The sequence below is a fragment of the Bombus bifarius genome, unplaced genomic scaffold, assembly GCF_011952205.1.
Source record: "Bombus bifarius isolate JDL3187 unplaced genomic scaffold, Bbif_JDL3187 scf7180000007990, whole genome shotgun sequence".
In the NCBI taxonomy this organism is placed as follows: domain Eukaryota; kingdom Metazoa; phylum Arthropoda; class Insecta; order Hymenoptera; family Apidae; genus Bombus; species Bombus bifarius.
Genome location: NW_022884371.1, coordinates 714,483 through 738,772, shown reverse-complemented (window position 1 = coordinate 738,772; position 24,290 = coordinate 714,483). Strand labels below are relative to the sequence as shown.

General features: G+C 40.4%; 1 protein-coding gene across 5 annotated transcripts in view; it reads right to left on the bottom strand.

The window, feature by feature from the left end:
- The window catches only part of LOC117205324 (dystroglycan-like), a 110,513-nt gene that overhangs the window by 23,453 nt on the left and 62,770 nt on the right, over window positions 1–24,290 (bottom strand). Inside the window, exon 1 of one of the 5 annotated variants that reach the window (XM_033443617.1) lies at window positions 1,033–1,054. The exons of the other annotated variants lie outside the window; for them this stretch is intronic. The gene's annotated coding sequence lies outside the window, so the exon portion shown is untranslated. Of the gene's footprint in view, window positions 1–1,032; window positions 1,055–24,290 lie in introns of those variants that run through there. 5 annotated transcript variants of the gene reach the window in all.

The window sequence follows — 24,290 nt, the reverse complement described above, 5'->3', positions numbered from 1 at the left end:
GAGAGTATGATCGCGCCAGGTATTAAGTTGTCGGAAAAGTGTCTTCCTTTTACAGACACTTCTCTTACAACAACGCTTCTTTACATAAACATGAAACCTAATCTGTCGAACGTTGTGATCTTTATTTTGATAGAACAAAATGGACCATACGTAATTCGATGAAATAATATAAAATGGAAAATGTTGTGCATCCATTTCCTTATAAAACGAAAGAAGCTTTTCGGACGATCTAATACTTCGATCTTGGAGGAAGAAAATTTACATAGAGAAGAGCGCGTGTGTAAACTGGTTGGACGATGGCTGTGAAGCTAGTTCCTGAGTAGTTTTTACCTACGTCGAGCTACGAACGACAGTTTGAAACACTCGAAGAACGAGAGAAGTTTCATATTGAGCTGACTTGTTCTACTGAAGCTTAGATTTATGAATCAGGATACACATTGTATAAGAACTTTTAAATACACGACACTGAGGTCACGAACATTCCAAAATCCTGCGAAGAGTGGATGTATTGAAAAAATCGGTCCAGTTATGTTTCACTAATTAGTATCGTTCGAATAATTAAACAACCGCTGTAAATAAAATAAACTGAACGAAAAAGAACTCTTATACATTACAATATATATATTAGGTCGTCCAAAAAGTTTCTTTCGTTTTATGAAGAAATAATGGACGCACTACATTTTCCATTTTATATTATTTTATCAAATTACATTTTGTTCTATCAAAATAAAGATCACAACGTTCGACAGATTAGGTTTCATGTTTGTATAAAGATGCATCGTTGCGAAAGACGAATCTGTAAAAGAAAGACACTTCTCGGACAACCTAATATATATACATATAGGATTATTTATTCAGAAATATTAGAAATTAGGATTTCCAATGATTTCTATCCTATGTGACAAATTGATTGATAGACGGATCTATTTACAGTGGATTAAACAGGAAACGATGGTTATTTAACGTGAACTAAATACAGTAATGTACTATAACTAAGACAATTAAATGGATAATTCACAACTCACAACTCACAACTAATAGTTTACAACTCGTAACAACTCAGCAACTCTCTCTCCATTCAACTCTCGACTCCTCGCAACTCGACTCTCAACTAACAACTCCTCGCAACTCGACTCTTAGTTAACGACTGCCGATTAATTCGTCTTTGTCCCTTAAGCATCTCTTTGTCTTTTCTCATACTCTCACCACGTACGTATTCCGTAACCGATCACGTGCACCTTCTTCCGCGAAAATATTCGACTGAAGAACCGACGACACATTGATGGACCCCGCTTGGCCCATTGAAGTTTCCCGACCCTTTAGACCCGCCGAATTTTAGACTTAGGATTTCTCGCAACATTGTTCATAGTTCAGCCGATATTTTTTAGACAATCTGTCCACGATACTATAATGCATATCCGTTTGAGTCGCAAGTTTAGATTTTGTGTGGAAAAGTGCCAGTACATTTAAACGCTACGGACGACTGACGATATTTTGTATTTCACTGTTATCTTCTCAATAATTTTTACTCAACAAAACTTGAAATATTTATAAACTAATAGTACGTATATATAACATAGATTTCATAAAAATAACAAATATGACGAGCGTTATTGTGCCGCTTGTTTCTCTTCGCAATCGATTAGGACTATCGCGGTGTTCGCGATTTTTCTACCCTGTTTTCTGGCGCTCAAACTGTTAAATAATTATATTTTTATCCAATATTAAAACTACCTTTCTCTCGTACAAACATAAGCTGACTTTTTCCAAAAATAACGCAACGGTGTACCGATGTAAAAATAATCCTATAATTCCTGCCCATAGCGGAAACACGGGCTTCGCTGTAATTATTAATGAAATGAAAAGTGTGGCATAAAAGTGGCGGTGGTTAATCAAGGAAGGATATTACCAGACCAAAGGGAAATATTTATGGAGTCAGTTCGTGCCACTCGAACGACAAAAGTGGAAGCGTAGCCAGTTGTATCCGAGGCGAGGAACGCTGTGCACGGGGTTCGAGGTATTGTCAGCGAGCTGCTTATTTCAGAACGCGATTCACTTTGATTCACCGACGACAAGAACGTCGTGGAGTATGATGCCATTCAATGCGCCATTGTTCTGGCTCAAAGGTTACGCGGATTGATCGAACAACGAGGCCGGTTGCTGTGTAAAGCAAGCAAACCAATGGGAAATGAGTCGTACGAGACTCGCTATAGGAAAACTGGCAAACGTGATTGGGGGTAATTCCGATAATTAACACGTATTGGAGAATTCTATCTTCTACTTCCAAACCAGAAATCTATATCCCTTCGTGCATTGTGTAAACATTCGCATAATCCTCTTTCGTTGGGAATTTAACGAAAACAATTTGCAAATTCATAGCCAATTCAATTACAGATATCTCGAGGTATCGTTGTGTAATTAGAGAGAAGAATATTCCAAGAGAAATATCAACGATTTATACGTTAGATCGCGTAAATTAACTTCTACTCAATTTGATTCGGAGTTAAACACATTGCTTCGTGTGAAAAAAAGAGGATATGGGAAAAGACGATCGTTCAAAATTTCTAGCGCTATGGTTCCACAAATGGCACTGCAAAATAAATGAAAATAAAAGGTCATATAACCTTCACGCTGCGAAAACAATCCTGCCCACAAGTGACCATAAATAATATTGCAATTCCAAAGAAAGATTCAGTCAGATATCTGTGCATGACATCGTAGATAAATCCAAACAACTTAAATCAAAATTTAAAAAATTCTACTGGCTCATTGTCAGACGTTGCAACTTAAGCGTGCAGAGTAAAATAATGCTATATAAAGCCATATTAAAGCCTGTTTCGACCTATGGGATCCAACTATGGGGAACAGCGAGTAATTGCAACATAGAAATTCTTCAACGATTCCAATCAAAAACTCTAAGATTCTTAATAGATGGTATGTTACCAACGAAACAATACATCGCGACCTTAAGATACCCACAGTTAAAGAAGAAATATCCAAATTCAGTAATAGATATAACATAAGAGTTAACAACCACCAAAACCCATTAGTTACTCAATTACTTCACACGACGGATCAGATACGCTAAAAAGCACGCTAAAAAGACATTACCCTGTGGCACGTACGAGCGCTCTCAAGTATTTACGAGTGTCTATCCGTATGCCACATTTTTTTTTTTTTTTAATTTGGAAGAATTTTACAATCAATTCTCATTGAGAATTATAAGTAAATTATTCTGGTGTGCCACTATAACGTGAATAATAAACGATTATCGTATGTTTGATTCTAGCTGAATCTAATCTTTAAATCTAATTATTCACGTTATAGTGCCACGCTAGAATAATTTACTTATAATTCTCAATGAGAATTGATTGTAAAATTCTTCCAAATAAAAAAAAAATTAAGCTTACGGATAGAAACTCGTAAATACTTGAGGGTGCTCTTGCGTGCCACAGGACAGCATTATAATGAGACATAACACTTGAGGGTACCATAAATTAGGCTCTTCATGGTATTATACTATATCGTGGCCTAGGGGAATCGACAACTTCGTGACTGTAGCATCGGATACCGGATCATTGATATATGCAATTACAGGAAACTTATTATAACATTTATAGGAAACACGTCGTTATTTAGTTTCTAGCGTCATTTCGCTATTGAAAATTCGTAAAAATATGTGGCGACACTCAACAGTAAATACAACCACTCGACACTAACTAGTGTCGAACGACGATAGCGCAGTGGTTAGCGCCTTAGGTTACAAACGTTCGGAGCCCGGGTTCAAATCCCGGCGACCGGAGTTCGATTTTTCTTCCACGCACCTAAATTAGAAGAAAAATAACAGTATACCCCATCAGCGACACATCTACAGCATCTACAAGAATCACAGACGACGACACACACATACGCCTCAAATATTTAAAATTCCTCGTGTTCTTTATCTCTCAAGTATTACACGCAAAGGAAACGACAAAACTTCGATTTTCCTGGATTTCACAATGATAAATGAAACATATTACGTAAAGAACGCGCATAGATATTTTATTTATAAGAGCCCTCGACCTTTCTCTGCAGTCTCGCGAACATGTCAACGTTTTAATATGCTCGAGCCACGATCTAAAGTCACTCACAGTTCCCCCGCAGTTCCGTAGCTAGTTGAATACCGGTTCGTTCCACCGTGAAGAGGAAAAAAAAGAAAAGAAAGATCGCGGTACATAGTCAGAAAGGAATAGAGACCTCGTATCGTCGATCGGACTCGCATAGCTCGCGTGTCAAGCACCTCGCGTTGCCGTTTCGCAAACAAGAGCTTTATCGACGCGTGTTTGCGCCGCGCCAGGTGCAGCCGTGCCGGTGCACGCGTGCAAAATCGGCCAACAACAGTCAGACGTCCGACAGAGAGCGAGGGCGCCGAGCGGAAGTGCGCCAAGGCTGACTGCAGTCGATGCCCTAGTCGCGATTCCTAATCGCGATTCCCAGTCTTTTACGATACAAGCAACATGTGAGCATATGTGTAATTCTACGATGATCGACCATGTTCCTTTTTTTTCCCCCTCGAGTCGAGTCGAAAACGAAAGACGATTTGCTAAAATGTTATTAAGGTTTGAGTTGTTCGACGAACGTGATATTTTGCGGGCAAATTGGAATAAGACTGATGATAGGAAGGGGAGAAGATCGACAGGTTTCGAGATTGCAGGTTTCTTTTTGTCTTTTGTTTCTCAAGTGACTTTTTTCATCGATGCGAAGTAAGCACAAATATATGCGTAAGTTTGAAAATGTAATTTCCTGAAATCTAATTCCTTCGTGCAATGGATATAGAAAATGTTCAGTGATGATAGCGCTCGTTTAATTCCGTAAATGATTACGACTATCAAGTTTGAATCGAGTTGGCGTTAAATTTTCTTTCTGGCTAAGCTCATTGGATATTAGAATCTGGCAAAATCTGTAATCGCCTTGACCTTAGTTATCGAATCTCCGCTAATATTCTAGTTTATCCTTTATTCATTTACCTGTGTACTTCTTAAATGAACTTTATTGCGCTCGACACCAAACTCTCACAACTCAGCCACTTTGTTCCTCTTCGATAGGCAATACTCAAAGGAAAATGGAAGATTTCAACTTAAGTCTATCGACGGTTGCAAAGAGACTAACGATTTACTCGACGACCGTGTCACTTTAATACCCACGGTAAACTTGAGTCAGCCTGTTTTTCGGTGTCCACAATGAGATTACGCAGGAGTGACTAACCTTCGCTAGACTAACAGTAAGTCTAAAGGAGATTTTTCAGCCTTCGACACGTCAATGCCGTTGTTAACGTTTCGCTTCGTTCGCAGTGGTCGAAAAAAAGTGGTTTGTCAAATATTAATTATTGACATATGTATAATTTTGTGTGCTAAACTAAATTAGCCACGTAGTAGCGACACACCTATGTGAAACGTCTTGTGCGTCTCGAAGAAACAGATGAGTGTAACCGTTCCGTTGGCGGTGTGGTATGGAAGATTTTTTTTTTCTTATTTGGGAGAATTTTACAATCAATTCTCATTGAGAATTATAAGTAAATTATTCCTGGCGTGGCACTATAACTTGGATAATAATTGTTTATCGTATGTTTGACTCTAGAGAATGGAAGATGGCGAGACAAAGAGAGTGCTGAGGCGCGTGCAAATGTGTATCGACGAAGATCCTGGAAATCGTTTATTCAATAAATCTAAAACCATTTTAATATGAATTCTAAGTGTAACCTTAGTGTTCCTTTACTTTTATTTTCGCAATTAAGATGCATAATTCTCAGCACTAATTAACACGTGGAAATCAGCTGCACGCTTTAACATATCCTTCTTATTAGAATGAAATTTTCGGTAGAAATATTGGCATGGCAACTAAGTATTGACAAAATCCGCAACCACTTAGTTGCCAACCCAATATTAATCGCGAGAAGGAAACTTTCTCGAAAAGAGCGAACTCGGTAAAATTATGTGATAAAATCCTCGATGAAGGTAGTAAAATAATGAAACAGTGAATAAATCGATGGAAATCCTTCGTTCTCGCCATTTTTTTTCTCATTTCTTTCCTTCTTTTGTTCCAGATAAAGCGATAAATCGGTCCCCGTAGAATAGCGGAATTTCAAACTCTGACCATTCTTCGCGTGAAATATTAATGACAGCCGTAACTCGATTCTTTCAAAGCCTTAACTCGGATACGGCTATCGTTCTTTCAAAAGGACAATTGCAAGATAACTTTATTACATTTCCGATTTTTCCAGCGCTCTTCGCGTTCTTCCATACCCACTGGATGTCCATTTTTTTACCATCGATCTATCAGCGGATATATTACAGGAAGTTACAAAATTAACTTACCATTCTATCGCGTTAAAAGTCCAAATTCTTCGCGAACCGCACGAAACAAAGAAAGCTACTTGTTCATAAACATGTGCAAAAATATGTATCGTTGATGAAAACTGAAATTACCACTGTCCTATAAAGGAAGGAAAAATTTGTCAGAAAAATCTGTTTAATCTATCGAAATAAAACACATTATCATCATTTTGTTACTATAACAAAATCAACAGAAGATTCGCTGTACCGAGAAGCGATGCCAAATTTCTGGCCATTTTACGAAAGTTAAGACAAAAGGGAGAAAGCAAGTCGTCGATTCACGGTTAATCATTACGAGGACGCTTCTGCCGGCTGAAAAAGTTAGCAGCGTTTTTTACGCGGCGCATACGAATGGTTTTCCCTGCGTATGCAAATCACCTACGGCGTATTATGCCTGCATGCAAATGCCTCATTTGCATTGCAATTATCGAACGATATGTAGGGCACACCGTGATAATAAAGACACGGAGGGAGATCACTTGGGGGAAATTGCGTTTCCGCCGCGAGCCGCCTCCAAATTGCGGCCGCGTGATCGTGCCCCGTCGAAATTCCAATTAAACGCGAAGGCATCTCTGTCGTTCGCGCCGCTTTTCGTCCGCCGTTTCAGACGCGTATTCGAAACACACCCGATCATTGGTTTCGTAGAATGGAACACGATTAGCGCGACCTGTACTAGCGCAACGACGACGAGAAGGAAGACGGGGAAGAAAGTTTGCGAACGTCGAACAGAGAATGTAATTTCAGTAGAGAAAAATTGCTTGGCTTTTGAGAGAAGTAGGACGAATACCGCCGAGAATGTTGCCAGGTTTAAATGGAAAACTCAGAGTCTTGAACAAACGTCGCGAGGAAACGCCAGTCTTCAAGTGGTCACTGGAGTTTGATTACGTTTGGATGGAGTTGCTCGTTGGAAGAAGATTCTCGGAAGAACCGAGCAGCCACTTGCTCGTAGTACGCTTGCACACTGGTAGCATCCCGAAAATAGTGACTCGTTTAAGAAATTTCTGGTTTGTTACATTTACAGTTACTCAGAAAAATCCTCACGTGTCTTACGAACGTGATATCTTTTTAATGAAATAAGGCCCAGCGCAGTAACATATGTACGTAGTGACAAGCGCGAAGCAGCTGTAAAAGAGGTTTCAGCGTAAATTCTTCGTATAAAACGCGTTAACTTTACAACGAAAATTTGTAACACGTTGCTCGGATAAAAGTAACCTTCCACTCCATAGAATGTACAAAGATTTTTATAGACGTCTGTAGATTCTTTGTATCAGATGTTTGATTATGTACGGATAGAGATCTAATAAAAACACAAACACCTTACGCGAACACACACATTTTCTCAGATAAGCATTGGCCATAGCAATTCACGATACGAACTATCGACAAACTGCGCTAATTGACGAGTGGACAAAATTGACGATATTGCAAGTAGTATTTTTGAAATTTCCTTTGGGATTTCCTATTATTCATGTCATCTTACGGTAAATGAACTGACAAGTAACTTGTCTTGGTAGGATTTAAGATCGATTCTAATTATCCACTTATGCATCAAAAACTAGAAATTGACAGAAGTCGAAATTGGCAAGAGTAGAGTAGTCTGGCTGTTAAATCAAATATACAAAAGTTCATCCCTCGGTCAAGACGGTCATCAGCTGTACAAATAGTCGGACCGCAATGATCCTAAGCAACTGACACAAAATCAAGCATTTTTACTTTATCGTCAAGGCCCTTAATTGCTACAAAACATCTTTCAAGTCGCGAAGTTGGACCAAGAAGAAGAGACGATCAGCACCTATCACTAGTTCCGCATAAATACCGCCGTCACAGAACATAACTCACTTGCTATCATCCCTTCGAATATAAAAACATTTCAATTTATCAGTCGCTCTTCATCTTATATTCTTCGAGGAAAAGTTGTTGGAATGAAGAGTATATTTTATCGAGATATGTATAATTTTATGTGGTAGGTTAGCTGCGTAATAGTGATACTTGTATGTGAATATCAGTGTGTGCAAGTATGTAAGGCGCGGTGTCTAGAAAACAAAGGAATGTAAACTGTTCGGTTAACAGTCTGGTATGGAAGAAGGTGAGACAAAGAAAGTGCTGAGTGTGTATCGGTGAATACCTTTGAAATCGTTTATCAAATAAACATATAACTATTCTAATATAAATTCTAAGTGTAAATTTAATGTTCCTATACCATTATTTCCGCTATTAAGATCCAAAATTCAACATATTTAAGTTGTAAAATCAGTGTTATAATTATTCAACCGTCTCTATTATTTTAATCGAAATAGGGATCGCCTGATCATCGTATCGTAACGAGAATTTACTGTGAACGCGTTTGCCGGTCGAGCATCGAGTTACGGTAAATTCCTGCAGCAATGAGAACCGCTGAGAAGCGGCAAAACGAAAGAGAAGATAAAAACTACACAACGCCGTGTCTATTTCTACAAAAATCTGGCTACACGCGGTCCAGCCGGCTGGCAAATATTTGCCGAAAAATTTATGAAAATCTTGGCCGGGTCACGCAGACAGCGGGACCAAACGCACACGTTTTCCACCCAATCGTGTGTTACACGCGAGATAGTATCGATTGGAGGCGGTGTGTCGGCGTACGGGACCGATTAAAAGAGGCAAAAAGCGATTGCCGGACGGCGCGACGCGGCGCGTCGCGACGCACTCCGCGCGACCAGTACGCTCTCCGATCGAATCGATATTAAACGCGCGTTCTCTCTTCCTGCTCTCGCGTTATTAACCCTTTTGCCTTTCCTTAGCGATAACCGTAGCCACTGGTCGTTGAGCATTTTTTTCGTGACTGTGGTTAATGCTGAAACTCTAAATAATGACTGCGATTAACGACCAAAGTTTGTCGAGAATCTTGATACTTATATACAGAATGATTTGCATGAAATATCATGCGGGGAATTTGGAAGAAGAGTGGCGCTTAAATCTTGGATTAAGATTTGTCCGTAATCGCAAATATCTTGACGTTTGTGTATGCAGAACGATTTCTGAAAATGAAATTTCGGAAGGAAAATCCGTGTACTTTTTAGCCACAGTCAGAACCGTAATGCTGCATGGCTGTGCCGCTGTTTCGCAAATAAATGTACCATTTGCGAGGGACAAAAATAAAATACCGATCGATCGATTGGTTGTCCGATAATTTGAACTGTTGTGTTGGCAACTAAGTGATTGCGGGTTTGTCAATAACATCTATTGACAAAATCTGCAATCACTTAGTTGCCAACTCAACAGTTACGCGTTTTCTATGAAAGCAAAATATATTCTAACGCTTATGAACGAGCGTGTACAGCGTAATACATAGGTAATTGAGATTTTCTGGCGAGATATTCGCGCAGACTCCGCTTACCTTTACTTTAATTTACAAAGCCTATCTTTACAAAGAGCAGCATAAAGAAGGGATTAGTTGGGACGTTCTTGACCGTTCACAGAGATCGACCGGCTCTTCCTGTGATCACGAGGCCACGAATTAGAATAGGTCGCTTGATATAATCTCGCTGGGAATCCGGAGCTTGTGTGCTCGGCCATCTATGCTCGCATCAGACGGCGGACTCGTGCGCCTCAACACGCTCGAATTACGATTTTCGTCGCCCGGTGTCGAGCTTTGTGTTTCCTGCCGAGAGCTGAACTCCCAGGCACAGGGTGAATGAACTTTAAACCTAACTTCGTCCGTAATTGCTACTCGAACCAAGTTTCGCTACTTCCTCTTTTATCAAGTTTTTCCTTATAACTTTATAACGCTGCTTTCGGCTTGTTTTAACGCAGTCGTGCGAAGAGGAAGATCGCTTGAGCGGGCTGATTTTTCAAATTTAAATTCCATCGTACAGATTGTGTCGAATTGAGATTATACGGTGACGAATAAATTAATACGCTACGAACGTCAGCGTATAACTTCTAACTAACGAAAAATTTCTTAGCATATTGGTAACTATTCCGCGTTGTATATCACATTTATTCATTGCCGCTATTAAACGTAAATTCACTTTGTAAAGTTCTCACGTCGTTTTACTCTTCGTATCTTACGAACTTTCTTTTAGTTCACCATCGTATCTCGGCGGGAATGATCTGCCTCTGATTGGTTCACGATCCTGCGATTCTTCTCCGCGATGTGTCAGGAAGATCGTTCACAGCTGGTAAATCTCCGATCCTCTTATCCCTTCATCGCAAATATGACACTGACAGCGTATTGAAAAAGAACGTACAAGGAACAGAAGCCCGAAAAATATCATTGCTTCTTAATCCAGAGTTAAAAATAAATTCCGCCCGGGATATTTAAATAGTCGACGCGATCAATTTTGTCCCTGAACAAGAAATCCCGGAGAAACATCGACCTTGTGTATATACCCTGGCTATAAATTACTTGGGCGAGGAAAAGGGGCGAAGAAAAAGCAGGGAACAGAGATGTTCTTGAAAGCAAACAAGCGCGAGCATACAGATGAAAGATCTAAATCGCGCTTTAGCGAAGAGAATGAAGACAGGAAAATCGTATGAGCAGGAACAGGCCATCGATTGTTCGGGCAAGCAATAACTTCGCCTATTCACACCAGACGCGCGTAGTAGTCTCGTATTACGAAATTAGTGGCTGCAGTTGTGTCAGTTGTAAGCTCAGAGAGTCCCGTCAACGTTAACCGGAGCAACACGCGTACGATCCACGCACATATAATTATTGCACGGAACGAGTAGATAAAACGAACTGCATGTCGTTTTTCAGCATTTCTCGAATGCCGTTTAAACCTTCTATTACGTGATCAATCGCGACGTTTGCTCGCCTACGCGATAAACTTGTACAAATCGCGTTACGACAACGATATATACGATAGCATTGATACAAATCGCTTTTACTTCGTTAATAAATAACCTTGGGATGTCGATGTGTACTCGTTTGTGCTACACGGTACTTGCTTCTTCGACTTTCTCTGATTGATCGATGGATTTTTGTAACAAACATATCTTTCATTAGTTCGTATCATTTTAGGGACACGTTTTAATTCGACATTTTTGAAATTCTCGATGGTCTCTTCTCTGTTTTATTCTTTTTCGTTTCTCTGTTAAAGATTAGGCGCTTTTTGTACTCCGTTTCTCGTTGCTGTATCTCGCATTATTTTTATTCATTCGAATATATAACACACCCTTTTGATTTTTGTTTTATATCTCTTCGTCATTGTTAGTAGTATACATTTTTCGGGATAATCAACGAATATTCGTTTTTCTATCTTCCGCGTTTCTAGTTAAAACTTTCTACTATGTGAATTTCAAAGGAACGAGACTCTTGTCCGATGTGGAAAACTCCCTCACTTTTATCGAAACCTGTTCTTCTGAAACGTCTATTAGGTGGAACACGGTATTCTAGCAATTCTTTTGGAATTTCGTCGAGTCTTAAAGAAGCGAGGTTACTGCAAATCGAGTTTGCGTTTGTACGAGTAATTAGAAGTAGAAAATACCGGGAGAAATACAAAGAAAAATTTTCCAAACCAATTAGAGATCGAACTGATCACCTCAGACTTGAAAGCAGGTGTGCTAATCACTTAGCCAACAACGCTTTGCGTTCGAAAAAGACCTCTACTGTAATATATCTAGCTTAAAAATTCATTGATCTTTCTGAAACCTCGCGTTTTCATTCTGTAGAAGATTTCCTATATTAGATTCCTTCGATCTCGAATTCTCGCCAGCAGACCCAAAAGATCCGCGATGGTCTCTACGGAGTCTCATTGATCCGAGCTTAACCCTGTCGTATCTCACGTTGCCAACTATCGACCACGGTTTCCGCCTCTATGGCGCGGGGGCGTATTAAATTCCTCGGCGAGTTGAAGCGCAATTTACGCTGCGAGAAACATTATATCAGACGTTTCAATTATCTGTTTGACTTTCGCCTTCTAATCTCGAGGGCGCGATAAGCGTCTGGCCGTGTTGATTCAAGCGTAATCGCAGTGAAAAACGTTGACATTGTACCTGTCTAAGGAAACGCCGCAGGTGCTCCGCCAACGACTGCGTGAATGCCACGTAACGACCCGATAAATACTGTCGTTAACCTTATTCCGGATTCAGCAGCGACTTACTCCGCTGATCAACGCTGATTCAACTTGATTTGTCTCGCGTGTGACGAATACACTCGCTTTGTCGCTGAAGCTGGCAGAAAGTCACACTTGCGATCTTTCCAAATGTCACGTGCTAACCACGCATTATAATTCTCAACAGTGGGCATTTATGCGTGTGGTTCGTGAGAGTACGTGAACGCATTTACCGCGGAATATTACGAATCTATTGGATTGGCAACTAAGTGACTGCGGATTTTGTCAATACCATCTAATGACAAAATCCGCAGTCACTTAGTTGCCAAGTCAATATTAGTGGATGTGTTGTAAAAATGATTTGTATTGCGTCAGTGAAATTTCGAATCGATCTGCAAATGTGTGTATCGTGTGCATTATGTAAAATACATTGAAATTTCATTAAGCCTGTAACGAGACGCGACTATCGTGATTGTATTGGTAAAATTTGAATCCAATTTCGATACGTGTAGGGAAGTTACAAGGTCTCGTTGAATAATGAATAATTGATCGTCTAAATATTTACTACTGAACTATTTAGAATATTGTGTAACATTTATTCCGATTTTCGGATTCGTTTCAAATCTGTGCAATGTAATCGCGACGGTCGCGCCTTGTTATAGGAAATCGCAAATTTTCCAACGTTTCGCGTCGCGTAATATATTCGTAAAAGCTTTCTATCGGTGCTCGAATACTTTCGTCGACGATTGTACAACGAAACTTAAAATACTGCGCGAAAGAATCGCGAAAGGTGAAACGAGATTTGATGAGAATATTTATGGCCGTTGGGGCGAGAATTATTTTTGAAATTTTCAAGCAACGGCCTCGACCGAAATCTTTAAAAGAGTCGGCGATCTCGCGGTCTAAATTTAAAGCCACTCCCTGAACCGACTTTGCTGCAGATCCACTCGAACGAATTGCTTCCGGATACTCCGAATCGGCAAAGGAACCATCGCGTTCCGGTTCACTGGAATATTATGTCGGCGAGCAAACGTACGACTGTATCGACGATTTTTCAACCGTTACAGAAGCAAAACAACGATTTCCAGTGATACCAGCTTTTTCCAAGCTTTACGACAATTTAACGATAAATAAAAAAAGAACAAAAAATGACGAGGCCATATTTGAAAATTGTAAAAGCTCGCAGAGACTGGAAAATATTTTATAGTGTCATCGTTGTACGAGTTCCACGGAATACGTATACAGCTCACCACTACACACTGTGTACGAAACAGTACGGCACTTTTTAGCTATTAGCTGTCTGTTCGCCCCAAAAAATAGAAAAGAAAGAAAAAAATTTTGCGACCGTTAGATTGGAAAACCATAACTAACACGTACGCTTACGAAACGATTCAAAGGAATATCCAGGTCTCGATATGCGTATTTTCGGGCAACCTGACGCCGTTTGGCTATTGATCGTCGTCTGAAACTCGCAGCAACTTGCCTCCAAGCGAGGCGCACCGAAATTAGTTAAATTCATCGTCCTCTTCGTAACGAGAACAGGAGGAAGAAAGCCGATTTTTTGTCTCGTTAAACAGAAACTGGGAATAAAAGCGAATACGCCATGGTTCCTAACCATGGTATTAATAATGCACTATAGAAATATTTACAGTAATTACGAAACAGGTCGAAACTATTGTATTTATTGTAGAATTCAGGCAACGAAAAACGGTGTATGTGGCGCAGTACTTGGAGATAAATAAAAGGGATAACGAGAGATATATTTATTATGCTACTGTAGTTATTCGTAAGTTCAGTGTTAGTTTTAATATTTATAAGCTACATATGTAAAACTGTTGAATTTTCGAGCCATCAGGCTGAAGTAAATAGATACAATACGATAGAAACAGTATCCAACAAGATCGAAAATTTCACGTGTTTCGTTAATTGGAATGTAAATAAATTGTTTCGTAAATCGGAATTCGAAATTTATGAATTTTGTAAATTCCAAAGCAGAGAAAAGTGACGATGTTAATTATAAATAGTATTTTTGTGATTATACCCTGCGACTTGTGAATATTTATGATATGATTTTGTCGTAATAAGCTTACGAAAGCTAATGAATAGCGAATAAGCTTACCAAAGTAACGAAATAGTCGAAGTTATCAAAGGGGTTGATTAGTTTGGCTTTCGAGGGACTCGATTAAAATACAATACGATGGATAAAACACTCGTCATCGTAATCGACGCTAAAATATTTGTTTCTCGTTACCACGTAACAGATGACAAACGAACATGGGCTATTTTAAAAAATAAACATAAAAACGTAACACGGTGTTGCGAACTTGTTTTTCTTTCTTCCTTTTTTTTTTTTTTGCTTCTCTTTTAATCAATCTCGTTCATTTTGATCGATTGGCTACTCGTTCGTGCAAATCGATTTTTCGTTCCACACGTATGCGTGCTGAAAATAATTCCTTCCAACAGGACTACGAACAAACATTGTTACATGACCAACTGTTGTTCCACTATTTCCTTTTTGCAAAATATTTTTGTCTTCCACGGCAATAATTCCGACGATGGAACGTCGTATCTATTATGTCAAATTTAATTGCTTTGTAACGCTACTTTTTAATGATGTTATAATGAAAAGTCGAAAAAATAATTTATGGAACAAACGGATGTAACGGAGGTATAAAGGAGACGCGAATGAATGATTTCATCCGCTGTATCACTGGTCTTCGAGATGACGTCGTCTTTACTCGACTTTCTATTTATTCCCCATCGTTCCGCTTTTAAATTAAACCGAAAGGTTTTGGGAAACGCAACCGTTTCGTCGTATTACTCATCGAGCTAGATCATAAAACGCGACTTATTTACATAGGCGGACACTTTAACACGTTTGTTGGCTGCATCTTCATAAATCATACGTCTAGGATACGTCTTAATGATCGCTGCCTGGAGAAACAAGCAACCATCTAATCGCATATAATTTCCTTAATGTCTCTCCTTTCGACTGCAACTTGGAGAAACAACTACAAGTAAACAAGTACGTGTAATTTCTTTCAAAGCTTCTTTAACCGAAGATTTATTGTGTTAGTACTCCGAAATTCAATGGCAAATGTCAAACTGAAGATCAAATACTATAAGAGCACTTGGACTTCGCTGCGAAATAAATGAAGCGTTCATAACGATCTGAAACATCGAAATAATCCTCGAATTCTGCATTCTTAACCCTATTACGCTTCTCGAATGTCCTTTCACCTCTTCCGTTAACTCCTTGAACCGGGGTCATTCATTGTTAATACGATCCACTTTATTCTCCGTATTTGTGAAGCGAGTACTATTAAATATAATTAAAATACTTGACACAAAAGAAGAAAAATCAGGGGCAAGCGTCGAAAGAAATGACACGATAAAACGTGAAAAGAGGTTTAGTACAAGATAAACGTTATTCCCGCGATTCTCGGGTCAGCGGCAATCGAATGGTTGAAAGGAAGGTTGATAATTTGAAGAAAAGTAGAGAGAAATGCTCGTTTCGATTTTTCTTAAGGAAACAAAATCTTGAAACACGTATAGCGATATAACGGGTGTTGTGGAAACTCCCGCCACTGTGTGTCCGTAAGTCCAAGCTTTCGAATAATCTAAAAAAAATTCTGAAACACTCGTAAACGAGCCTAATAAAACAGACAGCGCGTGTTCATCTACCCCGCGTAGAAATTCAAGGCTCGAACGAGTATACAGCAACCTTCCCTCGGGGTGTAGCCAAACATCGGGGAACAAAAAGACGAAGAGAAAACACACGTGCGCCTACAAAATTTCGCCGGTCTAACGTGCATTCATCGGACGGAATGCAATTACGTAGGAACCGCGGTCGTGGAAGGTTCGTTTCGGCCGGCTGAAAAAAGACGCGGCTTCTGTTTTCCAAGTCGCCGTGGCATCTGGAGGAATAAAAGCTGTGTAAACGTACGATCCTATCCCGTGTGTATATACGCGCATACAGAAAGCTTCGAATGGATTATGGATGCAACGCCGTCACGTGTTAGCTCGCGTTATGGCGTTCGTTGAAAATGTGAAAGCCACGTCGGTCGTGGTTGGCTGCCGCCATTTTCGTTCGCTCGATGAAAAATTCACCGTCGAATACTTTCGATGAAATATCACCGAGCTGGTCGCAGGTTGGCTCACAGCGACGACGGCAGAGATCACCGAGTCGATGGCGTGCACGATGGCACGACGAGAAACGGGACGCTACCACCCGATATCGATACTAATATTAGAGCGCTTATCGCCAACCGATAGACCGGACCGCGTTTAATTGCATCGATCTCCGGTCATTTGTCGATTTGCTCGCGCCTTCCTGTCGCCTTTCAGCCGATTAATTGGATACGGTAGCACCGATTCCAGCTCTTAACTCTTATCCTTCTGCAGACAGGCGAAAGAGCCACGCTCCGCCCTCCAATTTTATTCGTTTCGACGTCTGCCTCCGTCGAAAAAAATTTCAATTCGGTCCACAATTTTTTCTTAATTATTACTAACTGCAACGATGGTCGAAAGAAAGTATAATCGGATAATATATTCGCTTTTCAATGCGAATTATAATTGGCAAGATGAACGAATCGTACGATATCGTTCTACTTGATGAATGTTTAGTACAGAGACGACGTTAACACTTTGACTGCCACGCCGAAATCACACGTTTCGCTCAGGATGCCACGGGAGTATTTTTATTATTCAAAGCATGTAATGGCAAAATAATAAATTGACGATGTAAGACAACATTCTTCCTCAATGGACAGTTTATCTTATTGGCGGTCCCGGGTGACCACCGTGGCGCCTTGGTAACAGTTGACAGCGACATATTATAACGAGGCTTCGTTTATTTCAACAAACCATTCGCATTCGTCGTTTCGTCGTAAGCAAAACGTGCAGAATATATCGTCGAAACGTGTAGAAGATATTAGCAAACAGTATTTGCTCGTTCTATATATAATAGTAAGGTATGTGCACACTTCTAACTTCGATTATACGATTATATAGCAGCATTTACGATTATTTTCTAACGTGTGTTTATAATAATATTCGTAGATTAGCTCTCAAAGATATGGATGCAAACACAGTGCACCGATGCAAGATTTGTTCTCTTTTTTTTTTTTATTGATGTTCTAATAAAAATGTTTAATCGTTCAATGGGGCACTTTTTATTTCAAAGCATCTTCTATTTATCGCTTATATTCAAAATGTCCTAACCGTCAATTTTCATACAATTTTTACAATCGCAAGAAGTTCAAGCGTTCCGATCACTAATGACAACTGCGATAGTCAAAGTGTTAATGCTTATTTGTTCTCGCATACGTAAGCTTCGATTTCGAATTTTTCCCCGTTCGCTACTTTACGTTGTGGAGGGAGAAATTTGTCATAGAACGCGCGCATTGAATGTTAAGGTTTACAATAAAAATATTGGAACTGGTTTTTCACGAATGACCGATATATTTGCCTGATTTTCTTGTACGAGTTTCCCTTCAGAGCAACCGACATGAGAGACATGGATATATATTGGGTTGGCAACCAATGTACAACGAGTGTATAGTGTATAATGTGTGTTTACTATATATGCGTACAAGGTTTTCTTGGGGAAATTTGGGGCAGTGTAAATGCAGTGTAGAGAATAAGTTACATACCCGCGCGGTTTTCTTTATAATGCCCATTATTGGTAACAATAGGATTAACACGTTGACTGCTAAGCGCGTTTTCAAAGAAATCTCCGTCAGGCCACGCGTACAGCAGTACCAAGCATTCTCTGCTAGGTGCTCCCATCGATATTTTAGTAATGCGAATCGCTCAAGCGATGGTCTCAAGAATGATCTTTCGTTTCATTTGTTCGCAACATTAAAACCACTAGCTGTTGTTGAATATAACGAAAGAAAGTGTGGTATAGATTATTCCGACCAAATGGTTTCTTATGCCACCACAATTAGAAAAGGAATCAAATAGTACGGAAAACTTGGCATTCGATTCTTTCTGCGAATTTCTGTTGTAAACGCTTTGACGGTTTACAAAATTGCAACAAGAAAAAATATAAATATTAGAATATTTAGACGATTATTAGTTGCAAAATTATTAGGGTTGTCCGAAAATGCAAAAAATCCTTGTCTTCGACGGAGTCAGCATAATATCGCCGTTCGGAAAAATGATTCCGGAAGAAGCATTAGACGCGCGTGCACACTATGTTATGGAAATAAAAGACGTCGAATGGGCCGAACAAAGGCACAAAAGAATTTGAAGAAACCAACAACTTATTGTCCAAATTGTGCCGACCAACCTCAGCTATGTATAGAATGCTTTAAAGTTTTACATTCTAAATAATTCTTTTAATAAACCATTTTCGTATTTTAATTTTATAACAATTCAACTATTATTACAATTAATCATTAATTAACAATTTATTATTATGGAATATCTTTCCAAATACCTACGACGATCCTTCGCAAATAGTCAAATAAGCGACACCCGAATATGGGATACGTGCCTGACCAGAAACTTTGCTGACACCCGAATACGGGTGTCGTGGCAGTCAACGTGTTAATGATAGATAATATATTAAGACTTCTTTGAAAAAAAGACGCGTCTTCGCTCTTAAACTTGTCTCTCACTCTATTCAGCTTCCTAACTCTGCTTAAAGATTATGTTTCTGCGTATTTCATCATCCAATCAAGTAGCTCTCTCGCTCTCTCACACGTTCACTCTAGTTTCTCTTTCCATCCGCTTCTTTCTCACCAAATTATTTCATCCCTCTTTACGCGCCCAATTCGCGCGTGCCACACGCCTTAAAAAAAAAGAAACCTTATCCGATATATTATCTCTTACCGAGTACCACCTAATGGCAAAACTTAGTTGCCAACCCAATAGATTTGCCATTTAAAAAGTTGCGAAATTAATGAAAAATGGATTTCGTCCGTTTGATTTTAAGACGCTCGGATACGAGTTCGTTCGAAGTAAACGACGATGAAGAAGTGGATGCGTGTAAAGAAAAATGCGCTAATCCAGCGCTGATAAAGGCGAATTCGTGACCGAGTATTCGCGTTACGAGCGGTCATACGAATCTGCCTTGCAGGCGCAACAGGAAACGTTATCGCTGACCACTTTAAATATCTTCGAACAATAAAGGAACAGTGAAGCATGTCGTAATACTTAGACGGTAATTGTCGACGATTAATCGCGATCTTTTCTTCGCGAATAAAAACACCATGTTGTAAAATGTAATGGTTCTCCTGGAAAAATCTGACATCGTTATGGGGCCTTGATAAATCCCTTGATGCAACCAGTGGAACGAATTTGTCGGTTTATATAATAAATCATAGGGATAATTTGGAACTTTCTCTCGGTTATGAGGATAAATGGGCAACGTCGGAGAAATACAACGACTATCAGAGAGGAAAGATTTCGTAGAATCTTGTCAGGCTGGTTTTGTTGTTGCGATATAAAAAGCTCGCTTCTAGACGTTAACGAGATCTCGAAACGTCTTGTTAATTTAATGTAATTGAATTTTCTACGCGAGTCGTGGAAACAGTGCTTAGGAAAAGGTTTGGTTAATGGCGCTCGGATGATTAATTCTTCGCAGGTGTATCGCGCGTACAAATATAATAAACAAGCAGTTACGCTGTTCTTATTTTTCTATCCTTTTCGCCAGATCTCTATCTTTCTTATTTTATTTATTATTTATTTTCTTCTTTTATCCCTTCCCATCTTCCCTTTCTCCTTTCACCCTATACTCTTCTTCTATTAGGTTATCAAATAAGTAAGGCGATCTTTTTGAGAATTAAATTTCAAACAACGGCCGTTGTTACCGCCGAAATTTCTAGACAACTTAATAGAACAAAGCAGAAAATAATAAAAGGACACGAGAAAATTTGTCGCTGCAATCTAACCAACAACTAATTTCTTATTTCCATGTAAATTTCCGTCTATGAAAATCAACGACCGAGTTAAGTATAACCCTGTAAGGGTATCTGCCCTAACTAAATATTAATGATAACCTAACATCCCTCGCATTTCCTCCGAAAAACGTTTAAATACAATTACTGTCTACATTACTCGCTCTCCTCTACCCATAGCACCACCTTTCGCCACATAAAACCCGTTTCTTAATCGTTCCAACTCTCCCTGAACTCCTGTAAACAACTGGCGAAAAGTATCCACTGTCGCTTCGTTTCAACCCCAGAAACGAGCCCCACCAGTGTCGTATCGAAGAAATCTCTTGACAACAAATTACGGACGCAATTCGTCGAGCGGCCAACGTTCTCGTGAAAGATTCAGTAAGGTCGAACAACGTGGTGCATTAGGCAACGAGGACAGATATACGGGTGGTGGTAGGCTCGTCGATTACAGCTACGGGGCGGGCGTCGTGCCTCCGGGCGAAAGAAACAGCGAAGAAAGTGGCGGTTAAGGTCCCGGAGGAGCGACGAACTTAAGCTAAACGAAATATCCCCGGAGGCGGTCGACAAAAGGGAAACAGCATCGAGGAAAAGTTTGCTCGAGATGTGTTACGAGGATGGCCGCGAGATCGTCTCTTTTCGTCGATGTGGGCGGTGCCGGGGCGAAGAAGCAAGACCTGTTTCTGGACGTGGCCGAAGAAAACTAGCGGATAAAGGCAGCGAACGTGCGCGAATCCGGTCAAAGGTTCCGTGTCGGTGAAAATGTTGACCCGGTTGCCATCCCACGGAGTTTCTCGCTCGGCTAAAAGAGACGGCGATAAGAGAGCCCTGTTCGAACGACCATTTCGTCCAATGGGATTGAAACTACAGTTTCGTACCGCTGGTTTTTCGACGATCGTGAATACGTAAGTTTGACGAGATCGAGAGGACGTTTGGTTCTTTGCGATTCTCAGATTTAAATTCCGCTGCTGTTGTTCTTTCGCTTAGTCACTTCTCTGATATCTGCTCTTAATGGAATATAAGTTTCATTCTGAGTTACATTCTGATACCACGTTCCAAGTATCGTGATGAAAGTAGTCACGAAAATCAGCGAAGATAGAGTTCGAATGGTTCGCAGCGATAATTCAATTGACCTAACAAATAGCTACTTGTCGCAGTCTCGTTAAGATGGTTCAAGAATCGTGGAAATGAAAATGAAGAAGCTTCGCAGGAACGAAGTGACGTAAAACGCGAAGAGCATTGCGAAGGAAGACGCGTGTCCTAAATCCGCCTTTTGCAGATATAGAGCAAGCAAAGAGATTAGAGAAAGAAATAGGACCATGAATTTAACAGTAGCATCCACTAAAACGTTACACGGAAATGTTTCTACGTAAAACCAGCCGTAGATCCTGTCGCAAGCAGGAAACATGGCGAACTGTACCTGAAATCATGCAGCAGCTTAACCAGCATCTTGCACGAGCGTAGAAATTCTCCTCAACGTAATCTACTCCTCGGTTGGAGGCCAGCAACTCATTTACCCAACCTCGCAGCTTTTTCAACGACGCATTTACGTTGCTTTCAGCCACCACCAGGCTAACGTCGGAAGCGCAACACGGCCTTCGCGTCGTTCCTCGCCGGTCTCAGTGCAATTAAGCGGCTTTTAAAGGCTCCTAATCGAATCATCATTCGCGTGTTCTCGCGTTATCCACGACACAACGGTGAAACTGGCGAGGATGAAAGAAGAAAGAGGAATATAGAGGAAGAAAAAAAATATATCCTTTCGTGGTGGCTTTCATTAGGTCCGTACCGAGCCTCTTCTTCGGCTCTCCCAGGACCGCTGAGCAAATTGAATCACAACTGGATTTAATAAAGCTCGGCTCGTGTTTAGCCTGTACGCGGTGAAGTTAGCGTGTCGTCTCTTGGGAAGATAATGCCCTCGTCAACTCGCTTAGCATAAAGTTCCGAGACAGTGCGGCGACATTGAGTTATCAGACGAGAAGACACGGTGAAAAAAGAAAAGCACGGCCAGGAGGACCTCGAGACGCAATATCATTTTTTCCTCTGCCGCTATTTCCTCCGTTTTTCTATACTTCTCTTTCTCCTTTCAATTTGCTTCTTCTTGATTCCTCGTTTTCTTATTCGAAAGACGTAGGATGACCAGTCAGGATTGCACCGATTCACGTTGCAAGCTCTTCCTGGATTTTCGTTTTCCTTTTTCAGTTGAATATTCTCTGGCTCCTCGTTGAAGAGAATACAGCGGAAGCTCGCTACGCGATATTAAAAGCTGCAATTAGGGCGAAGTTTTCTCGTTAAACGCGATCGACCGTGTTTCGATCATGGGATTTTTCATTAACGAGTAACCATCTCCGTTAATGAACGACTGTTGCAGCCAGACAAGTGTCTTGATAACGCAACGTGCACGTTAACCGGCACTGTAAAACAGCAGTTTGCCGGAATGTAAACCGTGGCTACCCTCTATGACTGTTATATAAATCACTAGTTTCCTCGTTATCAAGAGATTGCGAATAAACAACATAGAGTACAGGTGGCTGCAGTATCAAATTTTCATCGTATCGCGCACCAGCAGGTATTACAATTCAACGCGGGAATTTTCTAGCCTCAAGAATTTATTCTCTTGCACTTTCTCTATCGAGTAGTCCAAGCCACGTATATCTAGTGAAATGGGTCAGTAGCTTTTTCGCAAAGGAAAGCAGATCTGTCGCGAATTCTTTCTCATTGACATACTGCCTTCTAAACGAATAATGTTCGCTGTTCGTTGACAAATTTGTTATACGTTTGTATCACAAGCTGCTTGTAAAAATGTCTATCGCGACAGTAAACGTACGACTACTGGCCGTTTGCAAAAACGTCTATCCTGTGAGCGAAAATAAAACTGCTTGCTGCTCGTAAAAACGTCCGTTTTGCCGATGAACATGGAACTACACGCTGCTTGTAAAAATGTCCATCCCGCCGATAGACTTGAAACTACACGCTGCTTATAAAACTGTCTACTCCATCGACGAGCATGGAACTACTCGCTGCCTGTAAAGTGTCCATCCTGCCAGTGAACATGAAACTACTTGCTGCTTGTAAAAATATCAATCCCGCCGATGAACATGGAACTTTCTTTTTTTTTTTTTGCTTCTAAAATTGTCTTCTGTCCCGTTGACGAACGTTGAATCGTTGGCGAGTTATTTACAAGTAACAGTGTGGAACGGTATTCGCTGTTCTCCGACAAGTTCCTTGCTCGTTCTACGCAACAACGGGCATATTACGAACGCGTTTTGCGATCTATTCGCGAACACCAGTGTGAACGCGAACTAAGGCCAAGTTTCTCCCCGAAGAAACGTCGCCATTGCTCGTGATGATCGTTCGCTCGATTCTAGGATTATTGGAGATCGCTTCTATCAAGTTTCAGTGTCTGCGAAAGTTGCAGAGTTCGCCGAGTTCTCGCCATCTAGGATTATCGGAGATGGCGCGATTCTACGAAATTCCTCGACCTCGAACGATCCTCCAAACTTTCCAAGTTTCCAAAATTTCCGTCACGCGTTCGCGACGTCGTTATCGACACCGGTCGTTACGTTTCTACGATAGGATTTGTCGCGGGATTGTTCGTGCAAATGAATCGAGACCGGAACACGTAAGCTGGACGAGCTTTCAGCTTTGCCGTTTCATCTTCTAATAAAAACGTCGCGTGTCACGATACAATGTCCAGCCAAGTAGTATACGTTCAGGTTGTAGACACGTGGACACCGTTTGTCGTTTAAATTAGGAACCTGGGCTCGGTGTTTCGCGATATGATAAATTAAAATATTCGTACGAAATATTCCTGCGATATGAAAAATAACGTATGCTGATGAGGAAGGAAAAGGTTTTTAAGCCTCGTGCGATCTTTGCATTATTTCCTCCCTGAATCCTATTTTTTGCATCGTTGGAAAATTAATGAAGTTCGAAGAAAATACGAAAGGACAATTATCGATACGATATGACACGCATAA